The 11,398-nt window shown below is 41.4% G+C and overlaps 1 non-coding gene across 1 annotated transcript; it reads left to right on the top strand.

Annotated features, from left to right (window-relative positions):
• Nucleotides 1–1,567: 1,567 nt before the first annotated feature.
• Nucleotides 1,568–1,731, top strand: LOC137152243 (U1 spliceosomal RNA). The gene has a single exon (XR_010919500.1). It is a non-coding gene; the product is annotated as a U1 spliceosomal RNA (small nuclear RNA).
• The last annotated feature ends 9,667 nt before the right edge of the window (nucleotides 1,732–11,398 follow it).

Genomic DNA, 11,398 nt, shown 5'->3' with positions numbered 1-11,398 from the left:
CTGGATCCACCTCTTCTCAAAAGGAGTCTCTCAAAAGGAGAGGGATTGTGTGATTCTTGATGGGACCACACCAATTCTGGGTAATGCATGTACAGACCCCATGGTACTCAATATGGCCAGTGAGAAGAAAGATCCATCATGGGTTGAGGTGGTCCCCAAGTCATAGAATACTAATGGTTCCAAGAAGGGTATGCTGCCCTACAAGATTTTGGAGGAGCCAAGGAGATTGTATATCCTGTATCTGGGCTAAACTCTCTCACTGGAGGTGATGATGGTCCCTCCTCAACATCATACCCTCCTGATAAGAAGAACATAGGGTCCAGTTCTAATGGTCAACCTGTCGATGTCTTAGCACCCCCTACTGGTGGATGGTACTAGAGAATGACCCCTCCAGAGTGTTCCTACAACTATGGTGTCAATATATCCTGGGAGCGCACAGACTCTGAAAGGATGGGAGAGTATGGATCCATTAAAATAGTGATATCCTCAGTGGTGATATCCTCCTGGTTGGGGGATGAAGCTTCCTGTTTCTCTGTACCTATTGAACTAGACAGGAAGTTCCTTGGAAGTTTCCTTATGTGAGCAGATGTGACTCTTTGTGTCTCTTCTTTACTTGTACAGATGGCTGTTGGGGTCTAGGGTCACAGTGTTTTTCCCTGTTCAGTGCTAGTGCTGGAATCAAAGAACAAAGAACTGAGAGTCAGTGAAAGGATATTCAGGGGTCCTGAGCCTCTGGGACCATGGTGCAAAGATTCACCCAAGTTAGAAGGTGTCAGGGAGGAAGTCTTCCTCTTAGAGGAGAATTTGGATGGAGACTTCTCTCTAGACTTTACAGATTGCTTCCCTTAAATAAAGGAGTCCTTAACCCTACTCTTATTTTCTGCGGTGTCTGAAACGAAAGCACATTTCTCAAAGCTCTGACCAATGTACAGGTGGGTCTGCCTGGCCTGCTTCAGACTGATTTCTCATCACACACCCTATAAGATGTTTTCTCAACCTAAACTCCAATGCTTGGTGAGTTTGTCTGCTGAAGGAACAGCAGATAGTGCACTTGGCAACAATGTAAGCTTCTCCAAAGCATTACAGGCAATTCTGATAGTCATCACTGATGAGGTAGGCTTGAGGGCAGGAGAAACAGTTTTGAAGCCCAGGATGCTTAGATATTCAGTGCTTAGTGGTCCCACTTCTTTCCTTGTTTTCTTTTTACTTATACGGCTAAAGAATCTTTTACTATTGGTTTTAATTTTCTTTGCAAGGTTCAATTCTACTTGGCTTTTGACAGATCTCACTTTTTCCCTTCACTTTCTGACCTCTAAAGGTGGCTTTCCTTGTTGATCCATACTTTCTTCTATTCCTCGTAGGCTTTCTGCTTTCTGCTTAGGCATAACACCTAAATTAATGCTTTGTTTGAGCTTTTAATAAGGGTAATGAGGATCGTGGGGGAAGTGGCAAGGTGGCTAATGGGAATAAGGATATGGAAGTAGAAATTACCACATCTGAGGTGGAAGCCAAATTCAAACATCTTAATGGGACCAAATCAGGGGTCCCAGATAATCTCTTTTCAAAAATATTAAAGGAACTGGGGAGACACCATGATCACAAAGGTGGTTTTCCCAGGGTGAGGCTCATCCATTGCACTGCGGGTGTGCTAACCCCTGTGATTTCCCCAAATGCGGGAAACTCAACTGCATAATTTGTGGTAGTGGGGGACTGTGTTCGTGCTCTCCCCAGGCAAAAACAAACAAAACAAAAAACTAGCACATGAAATTGCAAGACCAATAGCAAGGATTTTTAATTAATCTGTAAACTTGGGGTCATACCCTGTGACTGAGAATTCCAGATATAGTACCTATGTTTAAGAAAGGGTAAAAAAGTAATCCAGGAATCTACAGGCCCATTAGTTTGACCTCAGTTGTGTATGCAAGGTCTTACAACAAATGTAAAAAGACAAGGTAATTATCAACATAGAGATAAATGGTAATTGGGATAAAATTGGCTTTAAAAAAGTTGGATCATGCCAGATCAACCATATCTCTTTCTTTGAGAAGATAACCAATTTTCTAGACAAAGGAAATGCATAAGATCTACTGTACCTGGATGTCAGTAAAGCATTTGATATAATTCCACATAGAAAATTATTAGTTAAATTGGAGAAGATTGGGATTAATAAAATAATTGAAAGGTGGGTAAGGAATTTGTTAAAGTGAAGACTACAATGGATCATGCTGAAAGATGAACTGTTAGGCTGGAGGGAGGTTACTAGTGGGAGTTCCTTTGGAACCAGTCTTGAGTCCAATATTATTTAACATTTTTATTAATAAACTTGGCACAAAAAGTGGGAATGCTAATAAAATTTAGAGATGACACAAGTTGGGAGGTATTGCCAATACAGAGGAGGATCAAAATATCATATAAGAAGATATGGATAACCTTGAAAACTGGAGCAATAGAAATGAGATGACATTTAATAGTGCATGGTCATGCATTTAGGGATTAACAACAAGAATTTTTGCTATAAGCTAGGCAGGTATCAGTTGGAAGCAATAGAGGAGGAGAAAGACCTGAGTGTATCATGAGGACTATGAGCTGCCATTGTGATGTGGCCATGGCGAAGACTAAAGGCTAATCTACATTTAAAACTTACAACAGCACAGCTCTCCTGCCGACAAAATAAAATGATCTAAACGAGCGGCAGTAGCTATGTAGGTGGGAGATGTTCTCCCGCTGACATAGTGTTGTACAAACAAGTACTTTTGCCAGCAAAACATATGTCACTCACAGGGGTGTTTTTTTCACACCCCTGACAAAAGTTTTGCTGGCATAAGTGCTAGTGTAGACACATCCTAATGAAATCCTATGATGCATCGGGTGAGATTTCCTGTAAAGATAGGGGACTGTTTTACCATTATACAAGGCACTGGAGAGACATAATCTGTTATGTTAAATCTTTGGAAAGTACTTGTATTCAAAGAGAAATCAGCACAGAACACAGAGAGATGCAAACCCATGAAAAGTCTTTATTGAATTACACTAAAACCAGCCATGACTGGCTGAGCTATCTCCTAATAGTCTAACTCTATTGCTATGGCAACAAGCTAAGCTCTGTTGCTATGGCAACCTAGGCAATAAGGCAAGACACAAAATACACAACAATCTGGAATACTGTGTGCAATTCTGGTCTCCCATGTTTAAGAAAGATTACTTCAAACTGGAACAGGCTACTAAAATAATTGGGGGAATGGAGAACCTATATTATAAGAGGAGACTTAAGGAGTTTGGCTTGGTTAGCCTAACAAAATGAAGGATGTGGGGAGATATGATTTCTTTCAATAAATATATCACAGGGATAAACACGAGGGAGAGAGAGAAGTTATTTAAGTTAAGGCCTAGTGTTGACACGAGAACAAATGGCAACAAACCATCAATAAGTTTAGGCTTGAAATGAAAGGTTTATAATCATAAGCAGAGTGAAGCTCTGGAACAGCCTTCCAAGGGGATTAATGGGGGATTAGTGGAGTCGGGTTGCCACCCATCCTGCTTTTATCCAGACAGGTGCCATTTAGGGTTGACAGGTCCCCAGTTTTCCAGCTGCCTGGTCGAAAATGGGACCTGGCAGTGTCTGGTCAGATGTACTGACCGGACACCAAAACTGTGGTTACTGCAGGGTGGGGAGAGATGCCAGGTCATTAAACTCCACCAGCCCCTGCTCAGCGGGGGACATCTCCTACCTGCAGGCAGGCTTCTTGTCAGGCTGCAGCAGCTCCTGTCACAGCTCTGGAGCAGAGGAAGCCTAGCTGGAGAGGGAAGGAGGTGAAGGCGATTCTGCGAATGACTGTGGAGTAGGTGAGAAGAGCAAAGGACAGGGACAGGGGCTTGGGGGAAAGAGGCAGAGAAGAGGCTGGGCCTTGGGGGAAGAGGCAGAGCAGGTGCAGGGCCTTGGAGAGGAGATGCAGGGCAGGAGGGTTCCAGTTATCAGTATTAGAAAGCTGGCAATCCTATTATGGAGGGGATGGTAAGATGAGACTGCCTACAATGGCATATGACCCATCCGCAACTCCTATTAGCAAATATCTCCAACAGCAGGATCTGGAACATGAGATGGGGAGGATTCTGAGTTATTACAGAGAATTATTTCCAGATGTCTGCTGATGGATCTTACCTACATGCTCAGGGTCTAACTAATGGCCATAGTTGGGGTCGGGAAGGAATTTTTCCCCAGGTCAGATTGGTAGAGATCCTTGGGCATTTTTGCCTTCCTCTACAGTATGGGGTGCAGCTCACTTGCAGGTTTAGCTATAATAAATGATGAATTCTCTGTAACTTGAAGTCTTTAAATCATGATTTGAAGACTTCAGTGACTCAGCCAGAGGTTAGGAGTGAGTGGGTGAGTATCTATGGCCTGCAATGTGCAGAAAGTCAGGCTAGATGATCACGATGGTCCTTTCTGGCATTAAAGTCTATGGTTCTGCTTTCTGATTTTTTAGTAGCAGTGTAGGAATCCAGCCAAATTCTTTGATCTAAAACCTGAACAGTCCTGAGTGAACACACCCTCTCAATTCAAGGAGCAGATATATCCTTACCGTATTCTCTGGTTGCTTCCTCTACCAGCCAACTTTACCTCATTTTCCTTTGGAATGAGCCTCAGACAACTAGTTCCCATCCATGTCCCAATTTCTCACATACACCTCTTAAATAATAATTTTTCCCTATACACTAGTAGTGGGATTCAGGCACCTAACTGCCATTTCAAGCACCTCAGTCTAATATTTAGGCACAACTGATATTCACAAAACCCCTGCTGATGTGCTGCCTAATCCTGTATGCACCTAAAGTCCATAAGTGCCTGAGTTTCTGCTGTTAAAGACTAAATTTGTGGTGACTAAATTTTGGTGGTTGGGGATGCATACAGCTGCCTCAGACCTGATCCTGCCTGGCAGCTCACTGCCTAAGTGACACTGAAGCCTCAGAGGCATTTTTTAAAATCCCTTTGCCTATCTTGCCGTTGAGGCCTGCCCCAGTAGATATATTCATAGACTGCCTAAACCCCATATAAAAGACACAGGAAGAGTATAACTTTTATTCCAGTGATTAGAACACTCACACAAGATATGGGATACTTTACTTCAATTCCCCCTCTGCCTGATGTGGAGCAGAGATTTGAAGTTGGGATCTCTCAGCTGATCTATGGGGTATGATCACTGGTCTATGGGGTATGCTGGAGCAGGTCTTTCCCAATTTCTCCTGTTCTTTGAAAAAGGAATGACATGGTTTAGGTACCTAACTCCAGGAGAGGGTTCGTGGCTGTGAATGCCGCGTGGAAACAGGCACCTCCCTCAGGCCCAGCATTAGGTGCCTACTCCCTTTGAGGAGTTGGGCTTAGGTCACATCCTTCTCAGCATTGCCTACTGGATAGTTTAGACAGCTCCTCATTCACTCTGCTGGTTTTACTGAAACCATTTTTAGGTGCTAACTCTTTCCATGCATTGCATAGGGATCCTGGGTGTCTAACTCAGGTGCATTCTGCTAGGCAAAAGGGTGCCTACAAATTAGGTGCTGAAATGCTGATTCCCCCGTTTTGAATCACACTCTTGGATAACAGAAATAATCTGATATGCAAATAAATTTGTTCTGCCTCAGGTGCAGTATACAGCCAAGGTAGATGGCTGGAGGGTTCCTGTGAACATGGTACTTTTTGCTGAGTCACCATGCTGTGTGGTCTGAGTGGAAAAGCTTAGGAGAAGAAAAGTAAGGAACTTTATTTTTTTAAAAATGATCCAAGAAGAAAGTCAGAACGGAACTATGATATTTCTCGTATTAAAAGATTCAATTTAGATACCAAATGAAAACACGTTCAATAGCCACAAAATCAGGTCAACTTTTCAAAATCAATTAAACCTCATCAATCACTAGCATTTAAAAAAATGACAGGAGCATAAAATGAAAGTTCTGCATCATCTAGCAAAAGCCTGCAATAATATGTTGAGACTCTGCAATTTAATGTGCTAGATGGGACAGCAATTCATTATTGTTAACTTTATTTGTATTTTTTTTTCAATATTGCACAGTATGAAAGCTAACAGCATATTGAGCTGCATTAGTAGGAGCATTGCCAGCAGATTAAGGGAAGTGATTATTACCCTCTATTCAGCACTGGTGAGGCCACATCTGGAGGATTGTGTCCAGCTTTGGGGTCCCCTGCAACAGGAAGGATGTGGACAAATTGGAGAGAGTCCAGTGGAGGGCAACAAAAATGATTAGGGGGCTGGAACACATGACTTATGAGGACAGACTGAGGGAACTAGGCTTGTTTAGTCTGCAGAAGAAAAGAGTGAGAGGGGATTTGATAGCAGCTTTCAACTACCTCCAGGGGGGTTCCATGGAGGATGGAGCCAGGTTGTTCTCAGTGGTAGCAGATGACAGAACAAGGAGCAATGGTCTTAAGTTGCAGTGGGGAAGGTCTAGATTGGATATTAGGAAAAACTTTTTCACAAAGAGGGTGGTGAAGCACTGGAATGGGCTACCTAGGGAGGTGGTGCAATCTCCATCCTTAGAGGTTTTTAAGGCCTTGCTTGACAAGGCCCTGGCTGGGATGATTTAGTTGGGGTTAGTCCTGCTTTGAGCAGGGGGTTGGACTAGGTGACCTCCTAAGGGTCCTTCCAACCCTAATCTTCTATGATTTGTAAGCTTTACCTCCTGTTTAAACTTGCCGATCTTCAGGGCTCAATAAATAATAAGATCTATAATGTCAGTGCCCTGTGGGCCACATTTTGAAAAAAAAAAATTAAAAACCACTTGGAAGCAGTTACTGTACATCAGTGACCAAAATGAAAAGGGATCTAATCGGAAATGTACCAATAGGCAGTCAGCAGATCAGTCTGAAACAAATCTTTGTAAATAACAAACACCAATCCAATAATGGAAACAACCTTTCCCTATTAGGGAGAATTTGTAGAAAACCACTGAAGGAGCTTGAAGGAGAAACTAAATATAAGAAGTGTTACTTATTTAACTAGGATGTTACCCAGATCCAGTAGAACAATTAATTACAGGTGTAGATGCCTGGGGAAACACAGTACAACCATGGCATGTCTGACATTCCCAGGGGTAAAATACCTTTTAGGGAAATGAGAATATCCATTTTACCATAAGTTATTTTGTGAATCAGCTTGTTAAATGCTATTGGATCCTTCAGGATAAAAGGAACAATATGAATTGTTATCTGCATACACATAAAATGCTAAATTCTGGTAGTTTAAATCTGATAAGCGAATTGCTACTCTTTGTGTCCCGTACCTTCTGCCACTGGTTTTGATTCACTGGGCCAATTCAGAAAATGATACAATTGCTTCCCTGTCAAAACACTTCAGATGTGTTTCATTTTATTCTGTCCCTAATCACTATTTAAGGGACAGGTTGAAAGACACTGGGGTGCACACAGTCAATTCAGCATTATTAAGTTATGTAAAAAGTAATTCACATAAATAGCATGAAATCAGATTTCCATAAAAAATGTATGGTAGTATAACACTTGTGCTGTCAATTTTAAAGAGGTTTCTGATTATAAAATTGCAATGACTGGAGAACCAATTGGCAACTTTGTTTACTATCTTTTACATTTTTATAGCATGTATTTATTCTCAGTGTTTTACATTTGCAACTTGCTTTGGCATAAGAGTGAACCAATATAGCATATGTAGTAATAGCAGGAGTAGGCAGTAAATAATATTACTTCCTGTACCAAGTTGCAGAGGTTTGCTTTATAGCATTTGAAGTTCTAAGTACAGGATTGAATATCACATATAGCCAGGTTGTCTGTCCACAGGCCTAGAAGAGAACCTTCTTTGTGGCATCTGTGTCTTTACCATGAGTTTCTGTAGAAAAATCACTTTATGAAGACTGAAGCAATTGCTGATGTAGTCTATATATCAAAAAGAAGACATGGAAATAACTTCTACCTTTAATTTACTAAATATTGGTCCAAACCAAAAGTCTAGATCAGAACTTCCTATCCCTCATGCTGAAAATATGTGTTCAAGTGCTATATGTAAGGCTCAAATTAAGTATTGGGGGGGAAATCTGATACTACCGCATGAAAGGTCATTAAAGTTTGAAAGAACAAAGTCTTCATTTAGTGAATACTGTCGTATTTCATCTATATATAAATCAGCAACGCAGTAAAATAAAAAGCTGAGACATCAGTTCAACATGCATAGGAAAGGAAGATAAGAAACACCTTTTTCATTAATTTAGTATTCACAATGCTATAGTCAAATAAGGAGAATCTGCAGTAACACCAGTTTTATAAGGATTATATGGTGCATAGTAATAAGATAAATAAGACAGTTGGGAATATTAGAAAATACATTAGCATTATATATAGAATTGATTGCCATCAAAATGGCTGTTAAACATTTGTGACAAATGGCTCCTCTCTACAAAGAACGGTTCCTCCAACAGAGATACTACCCCTTCCTAATACTCCCCATACACCCTAAAGATGTGATTATTGACACAGCTAAATCAGTGCTGGGGCCAAAAAAAAAGGTATATCAGGACTGGTTCGATGAGAACAACGAGGACATTTTCAAACTCCTAAGTGACAAGCAGAAAGCATTTGTTGAATGGCAGAATTAGGTCATTCTATCTCAAAGAAAGATAGTTTCAAGTATCTAGAAAGCAAGGCTGAGTTTGAACTGAGGAGAATGCAGGATGAGTGGTGGGAGAGAGAAGCTGCAGAAGTTCAGCACTATGTGGTTCTGAACAACGCAAAGATGTTCTTTGACTCTCTCAAAGCAGTCTACAGACCATCTAAATTTGGCACCGCTCACCTGAATTCAGCAAATGCCATAACCCTCATCCAAGACAAGGAGGAAATCATACAGAGATGGGCTGAACACTTCAATAGTTGACTCAATACAACATCCACACTTGATCTGCGTGTCCTTGATCAATTACCAGAGAAACCCATCAAAGATGATCTCGATCTCCCTCTATCAGCTGAAGAGATTGTGAAAGCCATCAAACAACTGAACTCTGGCAAAGTGTCCGGAAAGGATGGTATTCCAGTGAAACTGTACAAAGTAGCAGGACCAACGTTCTATTGAGGTGTTTCACAATATCTTGATCAGCATTTGGGAGGAAGAAGAAATGCCACAAGACTTCAAAGATGCTATTATTGTATCACTGTTCAAAAACAAAGGCAGCAAAGCTGACTGCAGAAACTACAGAGGCATTTATCTCCTCTGTACAGCAGGAAAAATTCTAGCTTGCATTCTACTGAACAGACTCATTGCAAACATACCTGAAGAGAATCTACCAGAAGCGCAGTGTGGTTTCAGACCAGATCGTAGTACTACAGACATGATTTTTGTCATAAGGCAGGTCTAGGAAAAGTGTTTAAAGCAGAATATGGACCTGTATGCAGTCTTCATTGACTTGACCAAAACTTTTGATACAGTCAACAGAAAGTTTATGGGTTATACTACATAAACTTGGCTGCCCAAGAAGATTTATACAAATTATCTGTCTGTCCCATGACCACATGACTGTGGTCTACATACTTGCTCCAGTGCTGTTCAATTTGTTCTTTGCCTATGTTCTCAGCCATGCCACAAGAGACTTGGATCAGGGGATATACATCTGCTACTGACTCAGTGGCTCCCTCTTTGATCTCCAAAGACTCAATGCTAAGACCAAGATTCTGGAGAGACTTCTCATAGAGGCACTTTTTGCAGATGACTGCTCCTTGATGGCCCATAGACATGATGACCTTCAGGTCATCGTTGACAGGTTTTCTGAAGCATATCAGCTCTTTGGCCTCACCATCAGTCTATGTAAGACAGAGGTTTTGTTCCAATCAGCACCTTATTGCTGCCCCAGCTCGAGGCATTTCCATCCAGGCATACAGCAGAAAAATGTGGATCAGTTCAAGTATTTGGGCAGCACCATCTCGAGTGACAGTTTCTTTGATAAAAAAATTGCCCTCAGAATCAGTAAAGCCAGCCCAGCCTTGGCCGACTCCGAACAAAAGTCCTTAACCGACACAACTTTCAACTCTCCACCAAATTGAAGATCTACAGTGCAAGGATTCTAACATCTCTCTCATATGGATCTAAGACATGGACTTTTCATAGACAGCACATTAAACAGCATGAGCAATTTCACATACACTCCCTCCACTCAGTAATGAGCATTCATTGGCAGGACAGAGTGACTAATATTAAGGTCCCTGAGAGAGCAAACACAACCAGTATTGAGGAAATGCTAATGAGAGCACAACTTAGGTGGACCGGGCATGTCATCAGAATGAAAGACTTGTCTCCCAAAACAGGTCTTGTATGGGGAGTTGAGCCAGGCAAAAGAAAGAAGGGTCATTTGTATAAGCACTTCAAAGATAACCTGAAGAGCAGTCTCCAGTTTTGTAGGTTTCACTGTCGCCTTGCTCTGCCTCAGGGACCATCCATATCCAATTAGAGATTCCAGCATATTGGCTATAGCTTATTGTGGACCAATAATTTTGTATCTTGATCGGAGGTCATAGCAGAAGATTTCAGTCTGAGGTGGACATTTTCTTGCAGACTCTATTGGTGACCACAAAGAGACGTCCTGTTCCTAATCAGGACATGTGAAAGGCCCATGTGAGAAGGAGTTGGCAACAGATTTCCACTTAGGCCAGACAATAAAGTGTCTGAATTGTTTAAATACAATTAATGACTAGTCAGCATTACACATTTGCCATTTCCACACATCCTCATGACAATCAGTAAGCAAGACAAGGGGAAAAGAGGTCTCAGAAATGCGGGAAGACTCTCCGACACATTACTTTACTCTAATAACCTTTTGCCTACAAGCTAGAGAGCTGCTTCAAGCCTTTCTTAGTAATGTTAACAGAAACATTAACAATCAGAAGTCACTCAGGCCTAAATTCAAATAGGGCCTGTGATCATTATTGTCAAATCAAGACCGAGAGGTTAAGTCACATGCTCCAGATCACAGAAAGAAGTCTGAGTCAGAAACAAGTTAGAACTCCCAGCCCTGTGTACAGACTAGTACACAGGCTATTATTTTTATTGGTATTTGGAGTTTTAGTCCAAATTTTAGACATAAATGAATAAATTAAAATTTCACCAGATGTAAAATTTCACCTGAGGTCTCCACATTCCTTCTCCCTCCACCCAAAAAACTTACATGACACACTTCTCAATTAAAAATAAAAAGTTAGAGGAGGGATTTGTGCCACCTCAGCTCTTACCTGCAAGCTGGTCTCCCCTAGAGCATTTAAGTGAAGTGTTGCAGACACAGCACAATCAGACCCTGTGGAGGAGAGGCCATTGCCCGGCTTTTTTATTCCTTTGGACTGACTCTCAGAGACCTCCACCCATTTCTGCTGGAAGTAGCA

This window comes from Emydura macquarii, unplaced genomic scaffold (assembly GCF_026122565.2).
Source record: "Emydura macquarii macquarii isolate MOO-44397 ecotype Brisbane River unplaced genomic scaffold, CSIRO-AGI_Emac_v2 contig_1146, whole genome shotgun sequence".
Classification (NCBI taxonomy): Eukaryota; Metazoa; Chordata; order Testudines; family Chelidae; genus Emydura; species Emydura macquarii.
Note: the sequence above shows the minus strand (reverse complement) of the source record. Positions and strands in the feature narration are given on the sequence as shown.